Below are 27,253 nucleotides of genomic sequence, written 5' to 3' on the forward strand. Positions count from 1 at the left end.
GGCTCAGTCCTTGGATTCTGTGATGTGTCCTGATTTTCCAGAAAGTTCTTTCTTTTGTGTAAGATAGCTAAAATTCACTCTTGTCACTTGCAACCAAAAGAGTTCTGAACTAATACTCTATAAAAAAAAATAAATGCATTAAGCAGTTTCCCAATTGTCTGTCTCATAAGAACATCGATAGGTCTGGAGGAGCGGTGGTGTGAGTGAAGTCTGGAGATGCCCCTTCTATCATATCACATGCAGGCAAAGACAGTCCAACTCACACCGACTTAACCAGCAAGGAAGACTTACTGGCTTCTGCAGCTACAAGTGCGGTGGAAACGCAAGCTTCTGGGCTGACTTAACCCGGGGACACCAGCACCATTTCCTTTTATCTTGTCACCTCCATGCCCACATCCTTCTTAGGCAAGTGGTGAGATAACCGACTATGAGTTCAAGGAAACTTTCCTAATGTCCCTAACACATTTCACATTAATTCTTGCTACAATCTTTGTGGCCAGGGCAATGTCATGTGCTAAGGTGAGGCCCGAGTTCCTGAACTAACATCTGGAAAGCAGGATGGAGATTCAACAAGGTTATCTTCCTGAAGAACATGGTTGCATATGATCCTGCAATCCCACTCCTGGGCGTATATCCAGAGAAAACCATGGTTCGAAAGGATACATGCACCCCCATGTTCATTGCAGAGCTGTTTACAATAGCCAGGACATGGAAGCAACCTAAATGTCCATCGACAGATGAATGGATACAGAAGATGTGGTACATATACACAATGGAATATTACTCAGCCATGAAAAAGAATGAAATAATGCCATTTGCAGCAACATGGATGGACCTGGAGATTATCATACTAAGTGAAGTAAGTCAGACAGAGAAAGACAAATATCATATGATATGGCTTATATGCGGAATCTAAAAAATGATACAAATGAACTTATTTTCAAAACAGAAACACAGACTCAGAGAACGAATTTATGGTTACCAGGGGGAAAGTGTGGGGTGGGGAGGGATAGATTGGGAGTTTGGGATTGACATGTACCCACTACTATATTTAAAATAGATAACCAACAAGGACCTACAGTATAGCAGTCAGAACTAGGCTCAGTATTCTGTAATAACCTAAATGGGAAAAGAATTTGAAAAAGAATGGATACTTGTATGGGTATAACTGAATCACTTTGCTGTACACCTGTAACTAACACATCATTGTTAATCAACTATACTCCAATATAAAATAAAAATTAAAAAAAAAAGAATATGGTTGTTACTGTAGGGCGGGGGTAGAACAGATATTGGAGTCCACTCTAGCCCCCCTTTGGGCTCGTTAGCATCCTTACAGGTGCCCCTTCTTCCTCCTTGCTGAGAAACAATGGGTATAGTATGAACAGCACTGGCTGTGGAGCCAGACTGCCTGAGATTTTTCAGAATCTTGGCTTCCCTCTGAGTCTTCTTCTTGCCCTCAGCGGCCACTGGCCCTGTCATATTCTTTGCTTAAAGAAGGCACCAGAGTCTTTAGTCTGCACTGAGGAGCCTTTGCTCTCTGGTGCCCTCAGTATGGCTGATGACTGCTCCTTCTGAGACAGCCCAGGAGGCCAGGGATGATCCAGGGATCTCTGGGAGTGGGTGAGCCCACCACCAAACTTTATCTGGACTGTGGCTGCTTCTTGTGGCAACGTGATATTTTTCTTGGCCCTGGATGTCTCAGCAGTGGTACTGGATGTGGAAGTGGTCAGCACATAGTAAGTACTATCCCAATTGTTTAAGAGGCAGCACAGTTGAGAGCACAGAAATCTCAAAACAGAGTGCCTAGGCTGGGACTTCCCTAGTGGCGCAGTGGTCCTACTGCTAACACAGGGGACGTGGTTTCGATTCCTGGTTTGGGAAGATCCCACATGCCACAGAGCAACTAAGCCCGTGTGCCACAAGTACTGAGCCCACGTGCCACAACTACTGAAGTCTGCGCACCTAGAGCCCATGCTCTGAGACAAGAGAAGCCACCGCAATGAGAAGCCCACACACCGCAACGAAGAGTAGCCCCCGCTCGCCGCAACTAGAGAAAGCCCGCGCAACTCAGGTCATTGCTAGAGAAAGCAATGAAGACCCAACGCAGCCAAAAATAAGTACATAAATAAATAAATTTTAAAAATACATATGTATTAAAAAAAAAAAAAGAATGCCTAGGCTTAGATCTCAGCTTTGGCACTTAACAGCTGGCCGTGTGACCTTGGAGAGCTTGCTTAACCTCTCTGTGCTTCATTTTGCTTCATCAATAAAACAAGGTTAGTAATAGCACCTATGACATGGGCTTGTGAGAATTAAGTGAGTTGATACATGTGAAACACTTTGAAGAGTGGCTGGTACATGATAAGTCCTCGCTAAGTATTCCCTAAAGTTATTATCAGTATCATTTATTATCTTAGTTCGAATTTCCAGGAAATAGACTCTGAGATAGGAATTTTGGTGTAGGAAAGTTATTGGGTAGTACTCTTGAGATTAACCACTGTGAGTGAGGTTAGGATTGGGCAGAGGGAGAACTTGACTTGGGATGCTGTTTAACAGAGCCTGTGGGGCGAGGTGGGCAGGGAGCTGTCCTTCATTGAGGCCTTTGCTCCACCCCTCATTCCGCACCCCTGCCCCCATGTGAGTAATGCTGGATGCAGGCTTCCCCTGAGGATAGGTCTAACTCAGAGATAGGACAATTTCTAGGGTGAGACTTGGTGGTGAGGCACTAGCAGACATCACTCACTGCACCACCCCTTACATGAGATGCATTCACTCAGGAGTCAACCCAAAGACGTCCAACTGTGGTCTTAGCACCAACTTCAGCAATCTGGGTGTTATGTCATCATCTTTACCAATTCTAGCCTAGCTCCTCAGGGGGCCTATGTCTGAATAATAAATAACCTCCAATACCCCAGTAATCAAAGAACAAGATAACTGATTAAAGAGTTGGAAAATGGGAGGCTGGGCAACAACATACAGTTCCAAACACATATCATATCCTGTTAGACAGGAATAGCGAGCCCTCTATGCCATGCAGAGGTGTCAGGTCTTTGGTTAACCACACTGGTAGTCAGAGTTGTGTCCCTGAGAGGATCACCCTTTCTCTTGCCCTCACTGAGCCCTAGTTCTGTCCTCTGGGATGATGTCTTTTATCCAATGTCCTCTTTGGCCATATTTGGGGTGAGCATCAGCACAGAATCCTCTCCTAAGGGCTACATCTATTACGCAACCTATTTCCTTTTATTTTTAATTAATTAATTAATTAATTATTTTTGGCTGTGTTGGGTCTTCGTTGTTGCAAACAGGCTTTCTCTAGTTGCTTTGAGCGGGGGCTACTCTTCGTTGCAGTGTGCGGGCTTCTCATTGCAGTGGCTTCTCTTGTTGCAGAGCACAGGCTCTAGGTGCGTGGGCTTCAGGCGTTGTGGTACACAGGCTTAGCTGCTCCGCGGCATGTGGGATCTCCTGGACCAGGACTCAAATCCGTGTTCCCTGCATTGGCAGGTGGATTCTTAACCACTGTACCACCAGGGAAGTCCTACGCAACCTATTTCCTGATGGTAGGCTTTCCAGCTCATGGGGATTATGTAGGGATTGAATGGTCATCAGATGTTCAAAGTGAGGGCGTTTCCAAAAAGTCCTTAAGAAACTTCCCTTATTGGCCTGAATTAAGTCATAACCATTCTCAAAATAACAATGGTTTCAATAACTTAGGCCTGGGATCCTGCAGTAATACTTGGGGAAGGGGGTGATTTTATCAGGTTGGGGAATACCCCTATAGCTGTCATCAGTTTCTCAACCATTTGGAGGGTACACAATGGGAAGTGAAGTAATTGATGTTGGGAAGTGATCCATATATTGCCCTGTCAGTAATTCAACTGGATCGACTGGTTGAGTAGGCAGGATATATACAGCACTAATGAATATTGATAATTTTGCAAGCTAATCTCCTCCAATCACACTCAAGGATCCCAAACTATACTTTCAGCCTAATGAATTGCCTAAGAAAGATGATCTATTCTAGAATACAATTGAGGTAAAAACTTAACAGGGGGCCTCTCGCCTTCTGAGATGGCCCACACTCTGTCTGCGGAGTGCGTTTCTCTGAATAAATCCACTTCTTAACTATCACTTTGTCTCTCACTGAATTCTTTCTGCTGTGAGACATCAAGAACCTGAGCTTCATTAAGTCCTGAGACCAGGTTTGTGATCTCAGTTAAAAGACCATGGGTTCAAGGCCCAATCTGGGTTTTGTCTGGGTTTGAGTCCCAGCACCTGGGTTCAAGTCCATCAGAGGTGCACAGTTTCAGCTGGCGAGCGAACTGAGGGACAGTGATAAGCTAGACCAACTCCCCGCTCATCGTCAACACCATGGGGGACACCTTCTGCACCGTTCCTTGGCGACAACTTTTCAGGCACTAACACCTGGTCGGGAGACTACCTTGGAAGGGATAACATTTAAAATCGTTTACTGAAGTTCAAGTTTATGTTATTCCTGTTACAGAGTTTGTCAGCAGGAAGAGAAATACTAAATTAACTAGGATTATTTGGCTCTAATGGGAGTCTTGCCCAGATGTGAGTCCCTTGGGATATACATGTTTCGTGCTCACAGTTTTGCGCTACATCCTTGGAAGACTTGGGGGATGGTGAGGAGAGAACGGCTGGCTCCGTGGAGTGTGTGAAGGTGTCCACACCTTGTCCGCAGGTCATTTCAGTCACATCTTCTTAATCAGAATAATCTTACTACTTTACTCAATTTCATAGAGAAATCAAAAGAAGCATACAATACTATAAGCTTTTTTGCATGGTCTACTCAAGATAATTCAGCAGCCACTATTTTTGACTGAGTATTGGTGTCTTTGGGGAAACAAAAAAACATTGGATGGATTTAAGAAGTACTTGCCTGTCTCATCCCAGATGTTTGTGATCCAGTCTCCAGGTGTACTTTGCGTGTCCTCGTCTCCACCATGACCAAACTCTTTTTGGCATGTCGTGCAGCATGCTCTGCTTTGGTTATTTATTCCCTGATTCGGTGGTATGCATCCTTCTGTCTTTCATTAAAATAACATGGCTGTCAAAAACAAAACAAAACAAAACAAACTCAACAGGGGGCTATGTCAGCAACAGAGAAGAACAATGAGCAACTTAATTTATTTGACCTTACTTGTATTGCTATTATGATGGTGGTTCATTGTTTATTTTACATCAGATGTTCTGGTTTTGAAATTATTAATGTCAAGGGTTATCTAAAAACACAGTAATCAGTTGTTTTGTCTGCCTCCCCAGATAGGGATCTCATTCAACCTTATGGACCTAATATCTAGCATAAGGTCTTAAACATGGTAGGAACATGATGAAAGTTTGTTAAATGCCAAGTGAAACTCCTTGTAACTAGTCACTCACAGTCACTCTACATTTACTGATAATTTTAAAATGAGCTCTCCTTGGAATGAAACTTTTACTTCTCTCATCTATCTACATGCTTAGCATAAAATATAGGAATATAGGGAGTTCTTGAGAAATTGAATTGTTAACGTTAACATCAACATAACTTTATAAGCAAACCAAGTCTTCTAAATTATTTGAAAGTAGTTGAAAACCATTTGCTTAAGGTATATAAATATGTCATTTTTATATATGTGGTGAAAACTATTCTTTATGTGAAAAAAAATGAGCCAGTTTACCAAGGCTTTATCCATTTGTAGAACACATGGAAGTATATTAACAATCATCATTTAAATGTCAGTGATCCTCAGCCCCACAATCACTGAAGCAGGACCTCTACTTTCTTTCAGTTTGACCACAAGTATTTCTGGGACTTATCAAGAGGTATCTCACATATGCTTGCAAAAGAGTCCTTTTGCATTGGGCGTTGTCACTGCTCTATGGTAACTCCTTCATCAGATTCCATCACCCTTTGCCGGGCGCTGCTGCAGACCCTTGCAGGGCTGCCCTGATTCTCTGCCTAACACAGGGTTGTTTGCCTGCTCCCCCTACAATTTTGACGGGCACCACTGTCTCTGTTGGTTACTACCACTGATAGGAGTACCTTTCCATAATAATAAGTATAATTATATGAAGTATTTTTGTTGACTCATATTGTTATTTATTTGTACACATCAGAATTTATATAATTTACCATATACTTTAATGGCATTTTATGCACTGTACCATAATTGATTTAACCAATCCCCAATTATTGGACATTTGGTTATTTTGTTTTTTACTATTATAAATAATGCTGCAATGAACATCCTTGCAGTCAAAACTTGCACATTTCCTTAATCTTTGCTTTAGGATCATAATAGCTAATTTGATGTTTTACATGCTTCTTAAAAGCAAGGAAATGATTTCATAAGTAGTTCAAGGGCTGAAGAGTTTGCAGGATTTAGAAGAGCAACTGATAAAAATAGAAAACTCTAACAATTATACCATGTATACCAGCTTAATTACCAGCTACAACAATTCAAGGAAGAGCTGTCCACTGGCCTAGAGAAACTATCTTCCTGGCTACGTTGGTTTTGTTTAGAAACTGCTCACCATCAAGTAAACACGTGGTTTTGGAATAATTTTGCAGACATTTTTATTGTTTTTCTTTAAATATGTAATTAAGTCATTTGAATCCAAAGAAGAGTCCAGCAAAATGAGAACTAAATGAGCTCGTTTAATTTTACTATTTTTTACCTGTTTAAGTAGTATAAGCATTTAAACAGGAGAAGTAGACTTTATGTAAGAGCACATTCCAGAGAAATTAATAATGGGAGCTCAAATGAGGGCAAGGAAAGGACTTAAGGAAGTCTCTAAAGCAGAGCTGGCTGGCTGATAAGCTAGGACCATAGGAAAATTCCTAGCTGAAAAATGGAAATTAGGAAGGAGACTGCAGTTCTCAACATTTAGATCAGTTCTGCTTTATTTCTTCTGCTGGTTTCTTCGCTGTCAACCAGAATCTAAATCTGGTTTGCCAGGGGCAAATCCCAGGTCAATTCTGTACATCTTATTCTAGTCTTTCTTTCTCAGAGACTGGTTCTGCTCATCGTAACCCTTACTCACTGACAGGAAATTTCTCTATATCCAGATAGATCACCCAGTCATGATCACTGCATTGAGTGACTTACAAATCAGTTGCCTGCCTGAAATAATAATAGCTATCATTTATATGTACCACAAACTGGAGTAAGGTCATTACTTTCATTATTTGATTTTATCCTCCAATAACCCTAGGTTGCTGCAATCTGCAAGGAACAGAAACTGGACTCAAGACTGCTTAAACAGTAAGAACTTGCTCCGGCTTATAGAACAGGAAGAGCAAACATAGTGTTGGTTTCAGGCAAGGTTTCACCAGGATTCTGGCTCTATTTTCTTACAATTCTGTCCAATTCTATATGTCAGCTGTGTTCTGAAGCTGATTTCCCTGGTGGTGTGGAATGGGTGCTGGTAGCATTTGGGGCTACTTGTGTGCTTTTTTTTTTTTTAAATTTATTTATTTATTTACTTATGGCTGTGTTGGGTCTTCGTTTCTGTGCGAGGGCTTTCTCTAGTTGTGGCAAGTGGGGGCCACTCTTCATCGCGGTGCGCGGGCCTCTCACTATAGTGGCCTCTCTTGTTGCAGAGCACAGGCTCCAGACGCGCAGGCTCAGTAATTATGGCTCACGGGCCCAATTGCTCCGTGGCATGTGGGATCTTCCCAGACCAAGGCTCGAACCCGTGTCCCCTGCATTGGCAGGCAGATTCTCAACCACTGCGCCACCAGGGAAGCCCTACTTGTGTGCTTTTTGATGTATGGAATGAGAAAGAGATTTCCTGTCATTTCACTAGCAGAGCAAGGAAAACCTTTCCCAGAAGCCTCCATTAATTCCTTTGTATTAGTCAGAGTGGGCTGCCATAACTAAATATCACAGACTGAGTGGCTGAAAGAAAAGAAATTTATTTTCTCACAGTCTGGAGGCTGGAAGTCTAAGATCAGCGGGCCACCAGAGTCAGGTTCTGGTGAGTACTTTCTTTCTGGCTTGTAGACTGCTACCTTCTCTCTGTGTCCTCACACGGCAGTGAGAGAAAGAGAGAGAAAATGAGAAAGAGAGAGAGTGTGCAAGAGTGCTGTCCAGTGTTTCTTCTAATAAAAGCACTAATTCCATCTTGAGGTCCAACCCTCATGGACCTCATCTAACCGTAATTACCTTCCAAAGGCCCCACCTCCAAATACAAATACAAACACCATAGCATTGAGGGCTTCAACATATGAATTTTGTGGGAACACAATTCAGTCCATAGTGTCCTTCTTCATATCTCCTTAGCCATCCTGGCCCAATCATTTGCATTGAGAATGAGATTCTCATGATTGGCTTAGATGGATCAGCTGAGGTGAAAAGAATCTGGGGGAGTCAACCACAGAGCCTATGGTTAAGTAGGTACATTTCACAAATCAGAAGACTGTATCTGAAAGATGTTAAGTGAGCAGCCAAGGTCATGCATATAATGAGTGCGAGAGCCAAGATTCAAACAGCTATTTAGAGGTATAATTTACATACCATAGAATTCACCATTTTTTTTTTTTTTTTAGGAGAAGGGTTTTTTTGTTTTTTTTAATTTTTTTAAAATTAATTAATTAATTTATTTTTGGCTGTGTTGGGTCTTCGTTTCTGTGCGAGGGCTTTCTCTAGTTGTGGCAAGTGGGGACCACTCTTCATCGTGGTGCGCGGGCCTCTCACTATCGTGGCCTCTCTTGTTGCGGAGCACAGGCTCCAGACGTGCAGGCTCAGTAGTTGTGGCTCACGGGCCCAGTTGCTCCGCGGCACGTGGGATCTTCCCGGACCAGGGCTCGAACCCGTGTCCCCTGCATTGGCAGGCGGATTCTCAACCACTGTGCCACCAGGGGAGCCCAGAATTCAACATTTTAAAGTATACAATTCAGGGACTTCCCTGGTGGTCCAGTGGTAAAGAATCCACCTTCCAATGCAGGGGATGAGGGTTCGATCCCTGGTCGGGGGACAAAGATCCCACATGCCATGGGGCAACTAAGCCCACGCACCGCAACTACTAAGCTTGAGGGCCTCAAAGAGAGAGCCCACGTGCCGCAAACTACAGAGCCCACATGCCCTGGAGCCCATGCGCCACAACTAGAGAGAAGCCCAAGCGCCACAACGAAGAGCCCGCGCCGCAACGAAAAGATCCCGCATGCCTCAACTAAGTCACGTGCCCCATGTGCCGCAACTAAGACCCGACGCAGCCTAAATAAATAAAATTATTAATTAATTAAAGAAAAAAGACAATCTATTAAAAAAAACAAACTATACAATTCAATGGGTTTTTTAGTAAATTTATACAGTTGTGCAACCATTACCAGAACATTTCCGTCACTGCAAAAAGTTCCCTTGAGCTCACGTGCAGTCAATCCTCACTCCCACCTCCAGTCCTAGGCAACCACTGATTTGCTTTTGGTCTCTACAGGCTTACAATTTCTGAAAATTTCACATAAATGGAATCATGTGGTCTTTTGCATCTGGAGAGCCAAGATTTAAACTCAGCTCATGCCAAAGCCCTTGTGCTTTACACTACATGATGTGTCACTTGTTTGCTTTTCTAGTTTGCAGCTTATCTGTCCCTTCTAGTTTTAGAGTGTTTTCTCTTTTTTTTAAAAAAATATTTTATTTATTTATTTATTTATGTATTTATGGCTGTGTTGGGTCTTCGTTTCTGTGTGAGGGCTTTCTCCAGTTGCAGCAAGTGGGGGCCATTCTTCATCGCAGTGCGCGGGCCTCTCACTATCGCGGCCTCTCTTGTTGTGGAGCACAGGCTCCAGACGCGCAGGCTCAGTAATTGTGGCTCACGGGCCCAGTCGCTCCGCGGCATGTGGGATCTTCCCAGACCAGGGCTCGAACCCGTGTCCCCTGCATTGGCAGGCAGATTCTCAACCACTGCGCCACCAGGGAAGCCCGAGTGTTTTCTCTTTTGATAGCAGATACCTTGCCCTGGCCCTTGCAGCCTGCGTGGACAATCCAGGACCCCGAGTGTCGTGCCCCATCTTGGGTTCCAGGCATGGAGGGCCAGGTCCCAAATTAAATAGTTCCCCACTGCTCTTTGGACTTTGACTTAAGGCCTTTTTACAAAGTCCTTACTTTTTAAAGGTCTTTAAAAAGCCTTACTTTACTCCTTACTTCTTTGGTAGAATGGCACCCTTCCACTTCCTGAAATCTCCACTCCTGTCAAATTCAGCTGCTTGCAGAACTCCAAACAGACCTTCCATTATTAGATCTCCCTGCACTTGTTCATGCTGTTCAAACTGACTGGAGGCCTCTGATTGGATTTCGTGACCCTCCTGGTGGAAAAAATAGAAACTTTGAAGTAAGACACTGTGATTTATAATAAGAAATATATATTTGGTCTTTATCCCTGCTTCTGTTTCATAGAGCTCCAAAAACTCTCGGAATTTCCTAAGTGATAAGATCACTAGGAGCATCTTCTGTTATAGAATTTGGTCTTTTATCTTTGGTTCCTGAAATAGCTCCAGAGCCATAAAGGTGAAAGAAATGTCTTATTATTCATAACTAGTCCCTTTCAACCACACCTGAATTTATTACTTTTGGAAAGCCTCTCAGGATGAGGGCTGGTTGCCAGGGGAACCAACCATGATTAGAGGGTTGGAACTTTCAGTCTCATTCCCCCAACCTTTAGGAAGGGGAGAGGGGCTGGAGGTTGAGTCAATCACCAACTGGAAATGATTTAATCAACCGTGCCTATGTAATGAAGTCTCCACAAACTCCAAAATGATGGGGTTCAGAGAACTTCCGGGTTGGTCAACATGTGGAGTTGCTGCGAGAGTGACATACCCAAAATGGGCATGGAAACACGGAGCCCCTTCCTACATACCTTGCCTTATGCATCTCTTCCATCTGGCTGTTCCTGAGTTATATCCTTTTATGATAAACTGGTAATTTAATAGGTAAAGGGTTTTCCTGAGTTCTATGAGCCACTCTGGCAAATTAATCAAACCTGAGGAGGGGGTTGTGGGAACCTCCAAGTTATAGCCGGTCAGTTAGCAGCACAGGTGACAACCTGGACTCTCCATTGGTGCATGCAGCGGGGGGGGGGGGGGGGGTGTCGCGGTGGGGCAGTCTTGTGGGACTGAGCCCTGTTGAAATAAATTTCTAGGACCAAGATGGAGCCGCTCCTGCCCAAGGTACCACATCAGCAGAAGTTAGATAACTTTCATGTCCCTGTAAATTTTCTGCTTGATCACGGTTGCAGTATATCCAGCCAGCCAATCTCCAGCTGCCAAGAATCCGTAATGATTTCATTGTTCTAAATAAAGTCAGATATGCAATCTCAGCCAATCAGTTTAAGCCAAATACTTTTTCCTTATTCCCTGATTGACCTGCTAGCCTTAAAAGGAAATCCCTAAGTTCCTAGCCAATCATGCCGTGTTTCCATGTTGCCTCTTCTAACATTCTATAAAACTCGCTCTTGTCCATACACCCCTCGGGAAGAGCGCTCCACTGCTTGTGAGGCACTGTACTCTCTCATCCATGAATTGTCTTCCCTTGAATAAAGGACATCCTACTCGTTACTAAATTGTTTCATCATTTGACAGCGCTTAACTTGTGGGATCTGGTGCTATCTCCAGGTAGATAGTGTCAGAACTGGGTAAAACTGTAGGACACCCAGCGGGTGTCCCAGAATCCACTGGTGTGTAGAAAACCCACCCATCTGGTGTCAGAAATGAGGTAGTATTGTCATAGAGTATTGAGAGAAGGGGAGACACAGAAAGGGAGTATGGTTTTTCCTTTACAGATCCATTAAGGGTTTAAGCCCTTTTGCTGGCTGAGTGACTTAAAACAAGTTGCTAAAACCTTCTGAACCTCTGTCTCCTCCTTAGAGGACCATGGATACTAATAATTATTTCATAGGTTTATTCTGAGAGATCAGAATCTGCATGTGCAAACGCCTGACAAGTAACAAGTATTTAATAAATGTGAAGTCCTTCAGGACCAGAAGTCCTACTTCCTTCCTGAATTTTCTTTCATCTTCCCAACCTAAACTGGTTACTCTTTCTCTGAACTGTCATAAAAATCACAGCTAACACAAACTGGTTTCATGATTAACCAGGCCTATGTTGTGATAACTCTTCTGGTGCTGTCTTGGATTACTATTTAAAAGTCGTAACTATTTAACTTTCCAATTAAATTATAAGCAACTTGCAGTTTCTGCATTATATAGCACAGTGTCTTTCCCAAGTATTTGGAAAGAATACCCAGTACAGAACTTTCTCTTCTTCAGGCATACTTAACACCACTTTAGTATGCTCAGTAAATAGCAGTCATTCTCAACCAGGAAGCTGACAACAGAAACATGACAGAGGAAGACTATATCCCCCTGCATTTGGAAGGATTGCAGGAGTCATTGTGACTAAGGACACAGACCTTTATTGACATTCTGATGTGGATTTGGCTGTGCTCACTCTGAGATTCCCAGTAACTGCAGGGGGCAGCTTGCTTACCATCCTCCTCCCACAAGTGGTCCTGGGTCACAGTTCCTATTTCAAGCCCCTCTTGCCCCCATTTATAAAGATGGCTTCTGCCTCGGTTCCTAGTTCAAAAGTTGCTTTTCTGGTATTCCAAGCATCCCATACCAAGAATGACATGATCGTTAGTCCTAAGCAGGACCTTGCTGAGGATGCAAGGGGATGCTATTTATACTTATGTCAAGACAACAGGCATCACTCAGCACTGTCAAGGCCAGTTATCCATACTTCTTCTGGTACTGGATCTCTACCCTGCATTTCCCTGTCCTCTCCTTGAGGACCAAGAGGCTGTTCCTGAAACCCAGCAACAGATCTCCCAGACACAGATTGCCTTAACCTGAGGACACTGTCCTTTGCCCTCCTGGCTGGACTTCTGTTGTTAGCTGAGTCAGACCCTCCCACCCTCTTCCTAGGGGAGTGAGTTTGGCCAAGTCCCAAGATTAATGCCTGTTTTACTCTGAGAAAAGAGTTGTGCTTCCTGTGATTGGGCAAGTGCTGCTGTTAATCCAGTTACCTGGTTAAAGTACAAAAAGTCCTCAGATAACGGCACATAGACACAAGGAGCTTTGCACTGACAGGCCACTGCCAATTCCACTTGTGCTGGAATCTACAGCACTCCCAGCCCTCCTAAAGTAGGTCATTGGGTCAGAACGCTTTGGTGAGTTCCAGCAGACCACAGTGTCACCTTGGCTATGACTCCCAAGCAGATTCCCTCCACCCCAGCTTTTCTCCTGGGGGTCTCTCCATCTCTCTGCCAAGTCACAGACTTGGGTTTCTCTGACTCCTAGTTTTAGGCACCACTTGACACTAAAATACTTCCCAAGACACCTCTGTCTATCATTGTAATTTCTCCTTTAATTAGAAGCATTTTCCTTGGAAAGCCATGTTAAAAATGCACATTGACTTGAGGGGAAAGAATGCCAAATATGACACATTGCTTTGGGGTTATTAGAATACTGATACTTCAACATACAGATGGCCAACAAACACATGAAAAGATGCTCAACATCACTAATTATTAGAGAAATGTAAATCAAAACTACAATGAGGTATCACCTCACAGTGGTTAGAATGGCCTTCATCAAAAAATCTACAAACAATAAATGCTGGAGAGGGTGTGGAGAAAAGGGAACCCTCCTACACTGTTGGTGGGAATGTAAACTGGTACAGCCACTATGGAGAACAGAATGGAGGTTCCTTAAAAAACTAAAAATAGAGCTACCATATGACGCAGGAATTCCACTCCTGGACATATATCTGGAGAACACCAGAATTCGAAATAATGCACGCACCTGGATGTTCATTGCAGCTCTATTTACAGTAGCCAGGACATGGAAGCAACCTAAATGTCCATCAACAGAAGAATAGATAAAGAAGATGTGGTACATATATACAATGGAATATTACTCAGCCATAAAAAGGAACGAAATTGTGCCATTTGCAGAGACGCGGATGAACCTAGAGATTGTCATACAGAGTGAAGTAAGTCAGAAAGAGAAAAACAAATATCACATAATATCACTTATATGTGGAATCTAGAAAAATGGTACAGATGAACTTATTTGCAAAGCAGAAATAGAGTCACAGATGTAGAGAACAAACTTATGGTTACCAAGGGGAGGGGGTGGGATGAACTGGGAGATTGGGATTGACATATATACACTACTATGTATAAAATAGATAATTAATGAGAACTTACTGTATAGCACAGGGAACTCTACTCAGTGCTCTGTGGTGACCTAAATGGGAAGGAAATCTAAAAAAGAGTGGAAACATGTATACGTATATCTGATTCACTTTGCTGCACAGCAGAAATGAACACAGCATTGTAAAGTAACTATACTCCAATAAAAATTTAAAAAAATAAAAAAAAGAGGGGACTTCCCTGGTGGTGCAGTGGGTAAGACTCTGCGCTCCCAATGCAGGGGGTTCGATCCCTGGTCAGGGAACTAGATCCCACATGCATGCCGCAACTAGGAGTTCACATGTCGCAACTAATAAGTCCACCTGCCGCAACTAAAAGATCCCGCATGCCGCAGCGAAGATCCCACGTGCCGCAACTAAGACCTGGTGCAGCCAAAATAAATAAATTAATAAATATTAAAAAATAAAAAAGCATACTGATACTTCAAAAGACAAAGCTTTTAAGGTGGGGAGGGGGTCTCTACACACAATTTGCCAAAGAGTTATCAGTATAATTTCATTTCCTTGAGGGTGTTTTTGGGAGTAAAAGGACAAGATTATAAAAGTCCAGTTAAAATAATCTTCCTTGAAGTAATTTCAGTCCCCTTTTACTGGTCTGTATCTCTCTTTGGTGATCTCTCCACTTCTGGAAATTCAGGTAAATTCAATTCAACAAGTATTTATTGAGGTCAACTTCGTGCATGCTATTATACCAGGCACTGGTGATATCAAGAAGAGCAAGAGAGTCCTGGCCTTCAAGAAACTCGGGAAAGAATTCCATATTCCCTATTCACAGAACGTGTTATCTGCCCCCGCCCAGTCAAAATTTCAGCCCCTCCATGTTTTTATTTCATTTCAAAGTTATATAACTTATATACACACACGTTGTTAGAAAAGCAAAAGAATCACACTAAAGATGATCCACCACCCAAGCATACCTACTGAAAAAGAATAAACTATACATGCCTCTTTCAGGGAGAATTTCCTGCTAGGTTGCAAGTGCATTCTAATCCTTATGTCTTCTAGAGATTTTTTTGGTTGTTGAGTCTATGTATAAAGTAAGCTTAAATACAACTAGATTCACATTTATAGTAAATCCAAATGCATAATTCCCTCCCACCTCTTTCAGGAGCCAGAGAAAAGACAAAGAGAGCAGGAGAGACTATCACAGATGTTTTGATAAAGCTGAAAAGCCGTCACTTGCATGAGAGATGAAGTCATTCCACTTTTTTTCAAAGGGCACATGAGTTTGGGTAAACACCAGTGGGCATATTTAGAAGGAACAGAAGCAAAAGCCTTCTAATTATCAAGTTTCTTAAAAATAGAATGGGCTGCCTTGACAGATGGTGAGTTCTTTACAAGCTTTAAACAAAGCCAAAGCTAGACAACCTCTAGAAAGTGGTGCTGTAAAGATAAAGATGTCTATATGTTTTCACAAGGCATCTATGGCCCAGACTCAAGAAAAGGAGGGACCCTTGAAAGATGCTGGGCCAGTTGAATGGCACTGAATGTTTTAAAGGTCTCCTTTTTTGCTGGCCTCTAAAATACCAAGTATGGAATATTTACTGAATGAACCTCGTTCTCTTGGGAGTGGAGGGAACTTGATAAGACATGATGTTATCTACGTGATTACCCAGGTTTGGAAACTCCCAAGGAGGTGTTAACACTGGGATTGCAGATCAGGTTAATGGGCTCTGCTAACAGGAAAACTCACATCTGGAGGAGTGATTCACGTTAGGCTGAAAGGCTGTTGCTTTAAAAAAGGAGACAGAATCTGGGACATTATTCAAGAATTTAGAACAAAGTTTATACCCACACTGGGACCAGTGCTTGGGTATTCATCAACTTTGCAAAGGAAAACAAAATAAAATTGAAAACAATCTGGCGAGATGAAGTAAGGAAAAGAGTCAAAGGTATATTTACATGTTTGTGAAGTTGTACTTTTAATAATGTTGTTGCTTGCAATGTGCCATTGATGACAATTTATATACAAGTTTTAAACCAATTGGACAGACTCTATCATTACTTTCAAACACTGTTTGGATACTGTATAGACCCTCAAGCATTTACGTGACTCATTGTCTGAAAAACTAACATTCTCAGACCCAGAACTCTAAGTTATAGAGAAATATTTCTCATAATATGAGATCTCGCAACCCATCCCTGCATCACCTATAGAGTCGGTTCATCTACATAGCAACTGTACATATGATCTTTTACATATCCTTAAAAAAGATCATAATAATAGCTTATACCTTAAACTCATATCCAGTGTCAGGCATTGTTCTTTACATGTACATATGACTATCTTAAGAAAATCTGCTTTAGAGGTTAAAAACAGATATTTTTCTTATATAAGCAGTCCTTGTGTCGGTGATATACATAGCAAAAATGATCTTTGATTTTTGTTTTGTCTTGTTTTATGTGCCTGTGTTTCTTTCTCACAAGATTTTCACACTTCACTTTACGTAAGCCTTATCACAGAAGCTTCAGAAAAGAGAATTTATCCATTCCAAGACTCCTAAGACCAACCCTGTACCAGAATCTCTGGGAGTGGGACTCAGGAGGCTAAATTTTTTTTTTGGCTGCGTCGGGTCTTAGTTGTGGCATGCAGGATCTTTCGTTGCAGTGTGTGGGCTCAGTAGTTGCGGTGCGGGCTTAGTTGCCCCAAGGCATGTGGGATCTTAGTTCCCCGACCAGGGATCTAACCCAAGTCCCTTGCATTGGAAGGCGGATTCTTAACCACTGGACTACCAGGGAAGTCCCAGGAGGCTAAATTTTTTTTTTTTTTTTTTTTTTTTTACATCTAATTTTATAGCTACTTTATTTATTTATTTATTTTTGGCTGTGTTGGGTCTTCGGTTCGTGCGAGGGCTTTCTCCAGTTGCGGCAAGCGGGGGCCACTCTTCATCGCGGTGCGGGGACCGCTCTTCATCGCGGTGCGCGGGCCTTTCACTATCGCGGCCCCTCCCGTTGCGGGGCACAGGCTCCAGACGCGCAGGCTCAGTAGTTGTGGCTCACGGGCCCAGCCACTCCGCGGCATGTGGGATCTTCCCAGACCAGGGCTCGAACCCGTGTCCCCTGCATTAGCAGGCGGATTCCCAACCACTGCGCCACCAGGGAAGCCCCAAGGAGGCTAAATTTTTAATGAGCATCCCTAGTGATTCTTGTGGATGTTAAACTTCGAAAACCACCGCTGCTATCCTTCTTGAATTACCCAAAGTACTGGTAGCCCCCTTTAGCTTTCTCCTCTTGGAGCCCTGCCCCTCTCAGGACATTCCTCCTGTTCAGTTTCTTCTTTTTTTTCCTCTGCCTCTGGCGTTTCTACCCCTCTGCAGGTAAAGCAGAAGAACCTGCACCATCCTGAGAAAACATACTTGGACCCCTTTTCCTGTATTTAAAAAACCCTGTATATTGGGGAAAAGCTGGAATAAAGAACACACACCCTAAACAGAGATCGTTCTTATTAATAAGGTCTAGAGTACAGTGAATGAAGTGGAATGTCTAACAGTCACTATAGTACCTACATACGTCTTCAAGACTTGGACCTAGAGCTTTCCTTTTATTTCTCAGAGATATCATTGCTAGCAGTGACTTACAAAAGCAAACACTGGAAGTCCTTTCATTTTTCAGATTTTCCCAGCTCTCATGAAATATGCTTATTTATCCACCTAATAATATATTATTATTTTTGAAAAAGTAATCCATATTAAAACAATATAAAAGGAAATGCAGTGAAAAAAAAAAGTCCCTCCTACAATAACCCCAGCCAATGACACACCACTGTGGCCAGTTTATCCTCCAGAGATACTCTATACATACCAACCATATAAATCTATAACCCCCCTTTTTTACACAAATAAAAGCGTATTGTATACAACATTGTACACCTTGCTTAATTCATTGAACAAAACATCTTATTGATTGTTGCAAATCAGTACCTCATTCTTGTCAACAGCATATCCACTATGTTAAAATATAATGTAGTTGTGGTTCCCCTTCTTTCACTACATGGGTCAAAAAATGTCTTGCAAAGATACTGAGATCTCTTTGATGACCGTGATCACTCTGTTTCCAGGCTTTTTCCACTATGCTTCCTTCAAGGTATGCTCCAATATAACTGCAGTGAAATAACTGAGGATTATTTAACCCCTATTATTTGGATTCATCCTAGGTAGATCATAGGTTCAGCCAATAATATTGCACAGCTCACAGGTAAAAGGAAGACTACAGGGTACAGAGGAGGAGACATTGCTAAATCATACCCCGGTATTTGCTAAAGCAATGTTTTTTTCAACTTCAGGTTGTGGCCCATGGATAGATTGTGAAATCACTTTAGTGAGTTTAAAAATCCAGCATACATTAGAAAGAAAGAAAAGTAGAATAGAAAAGATGTGCAGCCCATATAAAAAAGGTAGGTATTGTTTTATGAAACGTTTCAGGTTTACATTTACAAGTATGTGTGTAGTGGTTTCTGATATGAAATATATCCCTAGCTGAAGTCACAGTAAAAATAAATTTGAAAATCTTTGTCCTCAAGCATACTCCTTGGAAAAATAAATCCTTTAAATCTGAAGAAAATGTAAGAGGTTTGTGGTGTTAAAAGATAAACTGAAGCATATTAAAAATTTGAAGAGTTTATTTGAGCAAAAATTGATTGGGACAGGGCAGCCCCAAACTGGAAATGGTTAAGAGTGCACAGCCAACAGGAGCCGGGGAAAGACTTATACCGCGAAAGTGCAGAAGCAAAGAAAGGAAATTATTTGATTGGCTATAGCTTAAAGCCTAGGTGGCTGTTTGTAAATGGTTGTCCTTAAGTTTCAATTTCCTAACTTTGAGGCATTTACAGGTTTAGATTTCAGTTTGCTTAGTAGGCAGACAGGGCATAAAGCCACCTGTCTAAGGGCCTCCATGTTTAATTAATTTAACAATGGTCAAATAAGTTTGGCAAAGACTGAGAACCAATTTGCCTTTTGGAGATTCAAAACTCATTTTAGCATATTACAAGCCCTGTAAGTCTTTCAGTGAAGAAATGTTTAGCTAAACATTTTCTAAAGATTGGCTGCAGAACTTTTTTTTTTTTTTTTTGTATTTCAGGGATAACATCTAGAAACGTCTTTCGGCCCTGGTGTTGGGAGAAGCAAGCTTTCATCTGTGCTGTCATGGTCTCTGATTTCTACTGGCAAGTTGTCATCTCTGAGAGCGCTAACTCCTGTCTGAGTTTGATCTACTTCAGTCTAACCCAAGTTATCACAAAGAGTGGAATGTGGTGTGTGCGTGGAGAGAAGTGGAGGCCACTGGCAGTTAGGAAATAACAGCATAGGTCGATTTGCTCAGTCTCATTCTGGTCCTCAGGATCAAACTTCTCTACCATGTCTTGCTTTTGACTACTCATTTAAATCCCAGGGTTTCTTCCGGGTCTGTGGCTAAGACCTCTTCCTAAGCTTCCTCCAAACCAGGCATGCTTAAGGAACTAATCTGGAGCCAGAGTGGGAGATCCCAGGGCCTTCCCTTGATAATTCCTTCTGCAGCTCTACTGCTATTACATAAGGAGGTCTGAATTAAGACTTACGAGTGACTCAGTAACTAACTGGACTGAGATATTGTAAACTTGGGCAAGTTATTTAACTCTTTTGCGTCTCCAGTTGCCATATATAATATAAGGAGGTTGGACACTGATCTCAGAGATCTCATCCTGCACCAATATTTGGGGTTTAATCTGGTGGTTTTGACCTTTACAGTAATCCTGAAACTTCTTCCCTCCAGCATTTTCCTCCCTTCCTCTTTTTTTGACTTAATTTCCAAGTGTTTTGGAGTCTGCCTTTCGCTAAACATTGCATCAATGGCTGGAGATAGGATGGTTAACATGATGGTGCGTAATTTTTATATCCTGTTTCCAGCAATCACCTGCTTGGACAAAATGGTGATTCCAAACTCTGTCTGGTCACTATCATTACTGCAGAAAACATCTTCTTCATTTCACAGAAATGTCTACTCTGCTAAAACAAATAAATACATGACTCATATTTACATTAGAAAATAGATCATGCCAGTTTCCTGTTTGGGAGGCTTCCTCAAAGAACACCCTGCTTTGTTCCCTTGGAGAAGAACAATGATATCAGTAAGTGCTGCCACCTTACAGCAACAGCTGGCCAAGTACTATATTCATGATCTAAGTCCTAGCCAGTGGAATTCTGTTCAGGCAAGACTCACTTCTGAGAGGCTGATAGACTGATTTAAAATTGAGTTAGGGACTTCCCTGGTGGTCCAGTGGTTAAGACTCCGAGCCTCCACTGCAGGGGGCACAGGTTCGATCCCTGGTCGGGGGAACTAAGATCCCATATGTCGTGGGGCGTGGCAAAAAAAAAAAGTTAAAATTGAGTTAAATGAAAGTGGTTACTGATGCTAATACAACTATTGCTTTAAAAGGGTAGAATATCTATGTTACACCTAAATATCAAATATACTGAGAAGGTGGATACAAAATTAAATGTCTCATAAACCTTCAAGTCTATTCTGCAAGTTTTCTTAAAAACACACACAAAACAACAAGCAAAGAAGGGAATACCCTGGTGGTCCAGTGGTTAGGATTCCACGCTTTCACTGCCAAGGGAGGGCCCAGGTTCAATCCCTGGTCAGGGAACTAATGGGGAAGTAATGGGGAACTAAGAGCCCGCAAGCTGTGTGGCGTGGCCAAAGAAACCAAACCAAACCAAAACAAAACAAAGAAAAAACCAAACAAGCAAAACATGCTGGCTTTTCATTAAGAACATTCAGACATACTTTTGGAATGCCGCTACATACATGGTAGTCACTGTAAAACTTTCTTTTTTTAAAATTCCTAATTGTTATATGACCTTAAAAAAAGTATACTTTCTCCATGATGGAAGGTAATAGTTGCATTGTACTTTGTACTGGTCAGATCACATATGGGACACTGTGTTCAACTCTAAGCACTGCATTTTTAGAGAAACACAGACAAATGAAAATATTCTCAGAGATGTGAGGGAACTTAAAATCATTGGTAAATGGCATTGCTAAAGAGGGTGTGTACTTTTGGACCAGAGAAGAGCAGATGATAAGGGCACACAATAGCTAGCTAGCTCTCTTCAAATATGTAGAAGGAGGTAGCATTCTTATACATTGCTCTGGAAAGCAAAACACAGACAAAGGGTAGCCATCAGAGGAGGCATATTTTAGCTTAACCTAAGATGTAGATTAGATTTTTGCTTTGGTATTTGATCATTAGAGGTAACGAAACAGAGGCCAGACTATCACCTGGCTGGAATATTGTAGCTTTTAATTCTTTTTTGAATATTAGATTTTATGTTCCTTCTTTCCCTTTGGTCAGTGTGAAACCCAGAATCTGATGAAGGAATTAGGCGACATAGTACAATTCTATATTACATTTGAAAAGGTTACCTGGTACAATTTGATACAGAACCTAGGTTTTCTTTGGAACCATGTTTCTCATAGCCCTAAACTAATTGTAAAGTTGTGCCTGATCTCATTCATATTCCTGATGTATATTTCCAAGCATAAGTAGTATAAAATATCTCATATTATGACCTCAAGGACATAGTTTTGAAGATATGTATAACTTGCCGTGCCAGAAATGTAACCTTTCAGCTTTTTAAAAATTTAAATTTCAAGGGTATTTTCTTGAAATAGATTGAGCTCAACTTGCCCTGCAATTTTCTAGAAGAAAACCTGTTATCACTTTTCAGAGAATCATCCCAGGAAGTGCTCTCTGACTTTCAGAAGTAGGATGAAAATCACATCCTGTGGGCATCACATCCTGCGTGTGGGCAGAGTGCCTCTATAAATTGTCAGTCATGGATGCACTGCTCTGAGTGAGGGCTGGGGGCGTGAGTGACAGGACAAAGTCAATGAATACAAGTGGGGTGAGGAGAGGGTGTGGAGAGGGACATGATGGGAGGGTGGAGCTCCGCAGAAGGGGAGAAGGACTCACAGTGCCACTGCAAGCAGTGGTTACAGCCTTCAGCAGAGCTGAGATTATGCACAGATGCCTGCAAGGAGACTGTGGAAAGACTGAGTTGCCTTTCCTTTCCGGAAGAGCGTTTAGATGGATGAAAGCAGAATTGTATACTCTCAGATTTTAATCCATTGGTGTTGGAGAATAGAGAAGCCTACAGATTCTGATGATGGTAAAAATACTACTTTATATTTGAATATTATCTTATAGTTTTCAAAGTTCTTTCACATTTTATGGGACCAAATATAACACTGTAGAGACTTTAAAATATTCTTGAAATTTTTGGACTCCCAAACCTGTGTAATGGCTGCCAAATTTAGCGTATCCAATGTCTTTGTAGGGCCAGTGAATTTAGCGGGTATCAGGGATGATCTCAGCATTTTATTTTTTCAGTAACTAATACAAATACCATGTCTCCAACGTCATATTCTGGACCGCTGTGTAGTTTGGAAGTTAGAGCTAGTTTTGTGGTGCAGAATATTGTCCAGAAGGAAATTTGGCCAGGACATTGACTTTATTGCTTAAAAACATGTGCAGGAGGTCCAGGATGCATTTTATAAGTTTGTTCTGGTTTATTCTGATAAACCTTATGGTCATATGGTTTTAAGACTGGTGCCAGTGATTCCTCAAACTAAAGCAGAAATGTTAAGTATTATTTTTCAAATCAATATTCTTCATACCTTGTGGTTTTTCTCAGAAAACACAACTCTATTATTTCTCACATACAATATTAAGGATTCTATTCAGATCCATGTATCAAGTATTTATTGAGGAGAAAGTCAAAATACAAGTTATGTCATTATAAAGAGTCATGGCAACAGAAGGGGTATAGCATATAATAGATAAGAGTATCGAGTCACAGTCTGACTGTCAGAGTTTAAATTTTAACTCTACCACTTACTACATGAGATTTCTTGGGTGAGTCAATTAATTTCTCTGTGCCTTGTTTCCCTCAGTTGTGCACTGGGCATAATAATAAGACCTACTTCTTAGAATTGTGAATTTTCAACAAATTAATACATGCAGAACACTCTGAACAGGGCCTAGCCTTGGTAAATGCTCTGTAAGTGATAGCTATCATTATTCAAGGATTTCTACTTGGATTTCAAGAATTCAAGCAAAAGTTTCCTTAACTTTTCCATATGTTTTGAAGCATAATGAAAGAATTTTATACCTTAGATCTTTCTAGAAATTACACTTCTTACTGTTTCAGAATTTCAAATCAGTGGACAAGTGTAAATATAATAATGTTTAGATATGTAAAGTGAAATAATTTCATTTAAAAAAGTGAGAGAATTTAAGTATGTGTAGAAATGAGAGAATTTAGGTATATGTATTAGATTAAGGGACTTGCCCAAGATGTGAAATACGAAGCCTGTATCAGGGATTCTGTCTTCCGATAATCTCTAGAGCATTGCATAAGTATGTAAACCATAATCTGCAAGCAAAAGTAAATAAATACCCAGAGCCAACTTTGGATCACAGATGTTATTAGCACTTTTGTACCCATTGGTGTTTTTATAAACGTGGCTTTAAATGCAAGATGAGTTAAAGTCCAATGTGAGTTTAAGTAAGTGAGTTGAGTCATCTTAGCTTCTGCAAAATGTACTCAATTGCTTTTCCATGACAGCAACCTTAAGAGAGTATCTATACATAGGCAAGGTAGAATGATTATCTGGGGAAAGCAAACCTTATAATTCAAACCAAATGACGCCCTTTGGTCTGAACTTTCTGAATAACTATGACTAAATTGGTTGTTCTTTGTTTTATTTGGTTTGTTTTACTTTGGAAACTGGGGGATCAGCAGGAAAAGTGGATGAAGGAAGAACTAACTTTCCAAACAATTGTCTCAATTTTCTACCAAGGGACAGTCAGTGTTGACCCTTAAAATAGATAATAGAAAGTGCTGTGGAAGTGTTTTGCCCCCAAAAAGGAACCCTAGCTTCTGTCATTTCACTGTTGTAGCATAACTTCTATTTAAATTTTATGTTTTAAAAGTATTGTCATCATTAAGATGTTGATTTTAAGCTGCTATCAGCCAAAACCTACACTTGCAGTGTCACTACTGCCTATCAACAGAAAGCAAGGCTAGCACATTGATTTCTTTTTTTTTTTGTATTTCTTTTTTTTTTTTTATACAGCAGGTTCTTATTAGGCATCAATTTTATACACATCAGTGTATACACGTCAATTCCAATCTCCCAATTCATCACACCACCACCACCACCCCACCGTGGCTTTCCCCCCTTGGTGTCCATACGTTTGTTCTCTACATCTGTGTCTCAATTTCTGCCCTGCAAATCGGTTCATCTGTACCATTTTTCTAGGTTCCACATACATGCGTTAATATACGATATTTGTTTTTCTCTTTCTGACTTACTTCACTCTGTATGACAGCCTCTGGATCCATCCACGTCTTAACAAATGACCCAATTTCGTTCCTTTATATGGCTGAGTAATATTCCATTGTATATATGTACCACATCTTCCTTATCCATTCGTCTTTTGATGGGCATTTAGGTTGCTTCCATGACCTGGCTATTGTAAATAGTGCTGCAATGAACATTGGGGTGCATGTGTCTTTTTGAATTGTGGTTTTCTCTGGGTATACGCCCAGTAGTGGGATTGCTGGATCATATGGTAATTCTATTTTTAGTTTTTTAAGGAACCTCCATACTGTTCTCCATAGTGGCTGTATCAGTTTACATTCCCACCAACAGTGCAAGAGGGTTCCCTTTTCTCCACACCCTCTCCAGCATTTGTTGTTTGTAGATTTTCTGATGAGGCCCATTCTAACTGGTGTGAGGTGATACCTCATTGTAGTTTTGATTTGCATTTCTCTAATAATTAGTGATGTTGAGCATCTTTTCATGTGCCTCTTGGCCATCTGTATGTCTTCTTTGGAGAAATGTCTATTTAGGTCTTCTGCCCATTTTTGGATTGGGTTGTTTTTTTTTTTACTATTGAGCTGCATGAGCTGTTTATATATTTTGGAGATTAATCCTTTGTCCGCTGATTCGTTTGCAAGTATTTTCTCCCATTCTGAGTGTTGTCCTTTCGTCTTGTTTATGGTTTCCTTTGCTGTGCAAAAGCTTTTAAGTTTCATTAGGTCCCATTTGTTTATTTTTGTTTTTATTTCCATTACTCTAGGAGGTGGATCAAAAAAGATCTTTCTGTGATTTATGTCAAAGTGTGTTCTTCCTACGTTTTCCTCTAAGAGTTTTATAGTGTCCGGTCTTACATTTAGGTCTCTAATCCATTTTGAGTTTATTTTTGTGTATGGTGTTAGGGAGTATTCTAATTTCATTCTTTTCCATGTAGCTGTCCAGTTTTCCCAGCACCACTTATTGAAGACGCTGTCTTTTCTCCACTGTATATCTTTGCCTCCTTTTTCATAGATTAGTTGACCATAGGTGCATGGGTTTACCTCTGGGCTTTCTATCTTGTTCCATTGATCTATGTTTCTGTTTTTGTGCCAGTATCATATTGCGATCACTGTAGCTTTGTAGTATAGTCTGAAGTCAGGGAGTCTGATTCCTCCTGCTCCGTTTTTTTCCCTCAAGACTGCTTTGGCTATTCGGGGTCTTTTGTGTCTCCATACAAATTTTAAGATTTTTTGTTCTAGTTCCGTAAAAAATGCCATTGGTAATTTGATAGTGATTGCATTGAATCTGTAGATTGCTTTGGGTAGTATAGTCATTTTCACAATATTGATTCTTCCAATCCAAGAACATGGTATATCTCTCCATCTGTTGGTATCATCTTTAATTTCTTTCATCAGTGTCCTACAGTTTTCTGCATACAGGTCTTTTGTCTCCCTAGGTAGGTTTATTCCTAGGTATTTTATTCTTTCTGTTGCAATGGTAAATGGAAGTGTTTCCCTAATTTCTCTTTCAGATTTTGCATCATTAGTGTATAGGAATGCAAGAGACTTCTGTGCATTAATTTTGTATCCTGCTACTTTACCAAATTCATTGATTAGGTCTAGTAGTTTTCTGGTGGCATCTTTAGGGTTCTCTATGTATAGTATCATGTCATCTGCAAACAGTGACAGTTTTACTTCTTCTCTTCCAATTTGTATTCCTTTTATTTCTTTTTCTTCTCTGATTGCCGTGGCTAGGACTTCCAAAACTATGTTGAATAATAGCGGTGAGAGTGGACATCCTTGTCTTGTTCCCGATCTTAGAGGAAATGCTTTCAGTTTTTCACCATTGAGAATGATGTTTGCTGTGGGTTTGTCGTATATGGCCTTTATTATGTTGAGGTAGTTTCCCTCTATGCCCACTTTCTGGAGAGTTTTTATCATAAATGGGTGTTGAATTTTGTTAAAAGCTTTTTCTGCATCTATTGAGATGATCATATGGTTTTTATTCTTCAATTTGTCAATATGGTGTATCACATTGATTGATTTGCATATATGGAAGAATCCTTGCATCCCTGGGATAAATCCCACTTGATCGTGGTGTATGATCGTTTTAATGTGTTGTTGGATTCTGTTTGCTAGTATTTTGTTGAGGATTTTTGCATCTATATTCATCAGTGATATTGGTCTGTAATTTTCTTTTTTTGTAGTATCTTTGTCTGGTTTTGGTATCAGTGTGATGGTGGCCTCATACAATGAGTTTGGGAGTGTTCCTTCCTCTGCAATTTTTAGGAAGAGTTTGAGAAGGATGGGTGTTAGCTCTTCTCTAAATGTTTGATAGAATTCACCTGTGAAGCCATCTGGTCCTGGACTTTTGTTTGTTGGAAGATTTTTAATCACAGTTTCAATTTCATTACTTATGATTGGTCTGTTCATATTTTCTATTTCTTCCTGGTTCAGTCTTGGAAGGTTTTACCTTTCTAAGAATTTGTCCATTTCTTCCAGGTTGTCCATTTTATTGGCATAGAGTTGCTTGTAGTAGTCGCTTAGGATGCTTTGTATTTCTGCTGTGTCTGTTGTAACTTCTCCTTTTTCATTTCTAATTTTATTGATTTGAGTCCTCTCCCTCTTTTTCTTGATGAATCTGGCTAATGGCTTATCAATTTTGTTTGTCTTCTCAAAGAACCAGCTTTTAGTT

This window comes from Balaenoptera borealis (assembly GCF_965194805.1).
Source record: "Balaenoptera borealis genome assembly, chromosome: 14".
In the NCBI taxonomy this organism is placed as follows: Eukaryota; Metazoa; Chordata; class Mammalia; order Artiodactyla; family Balaenopteridae; genus Balaenoptera; species Balaenoptera borealis.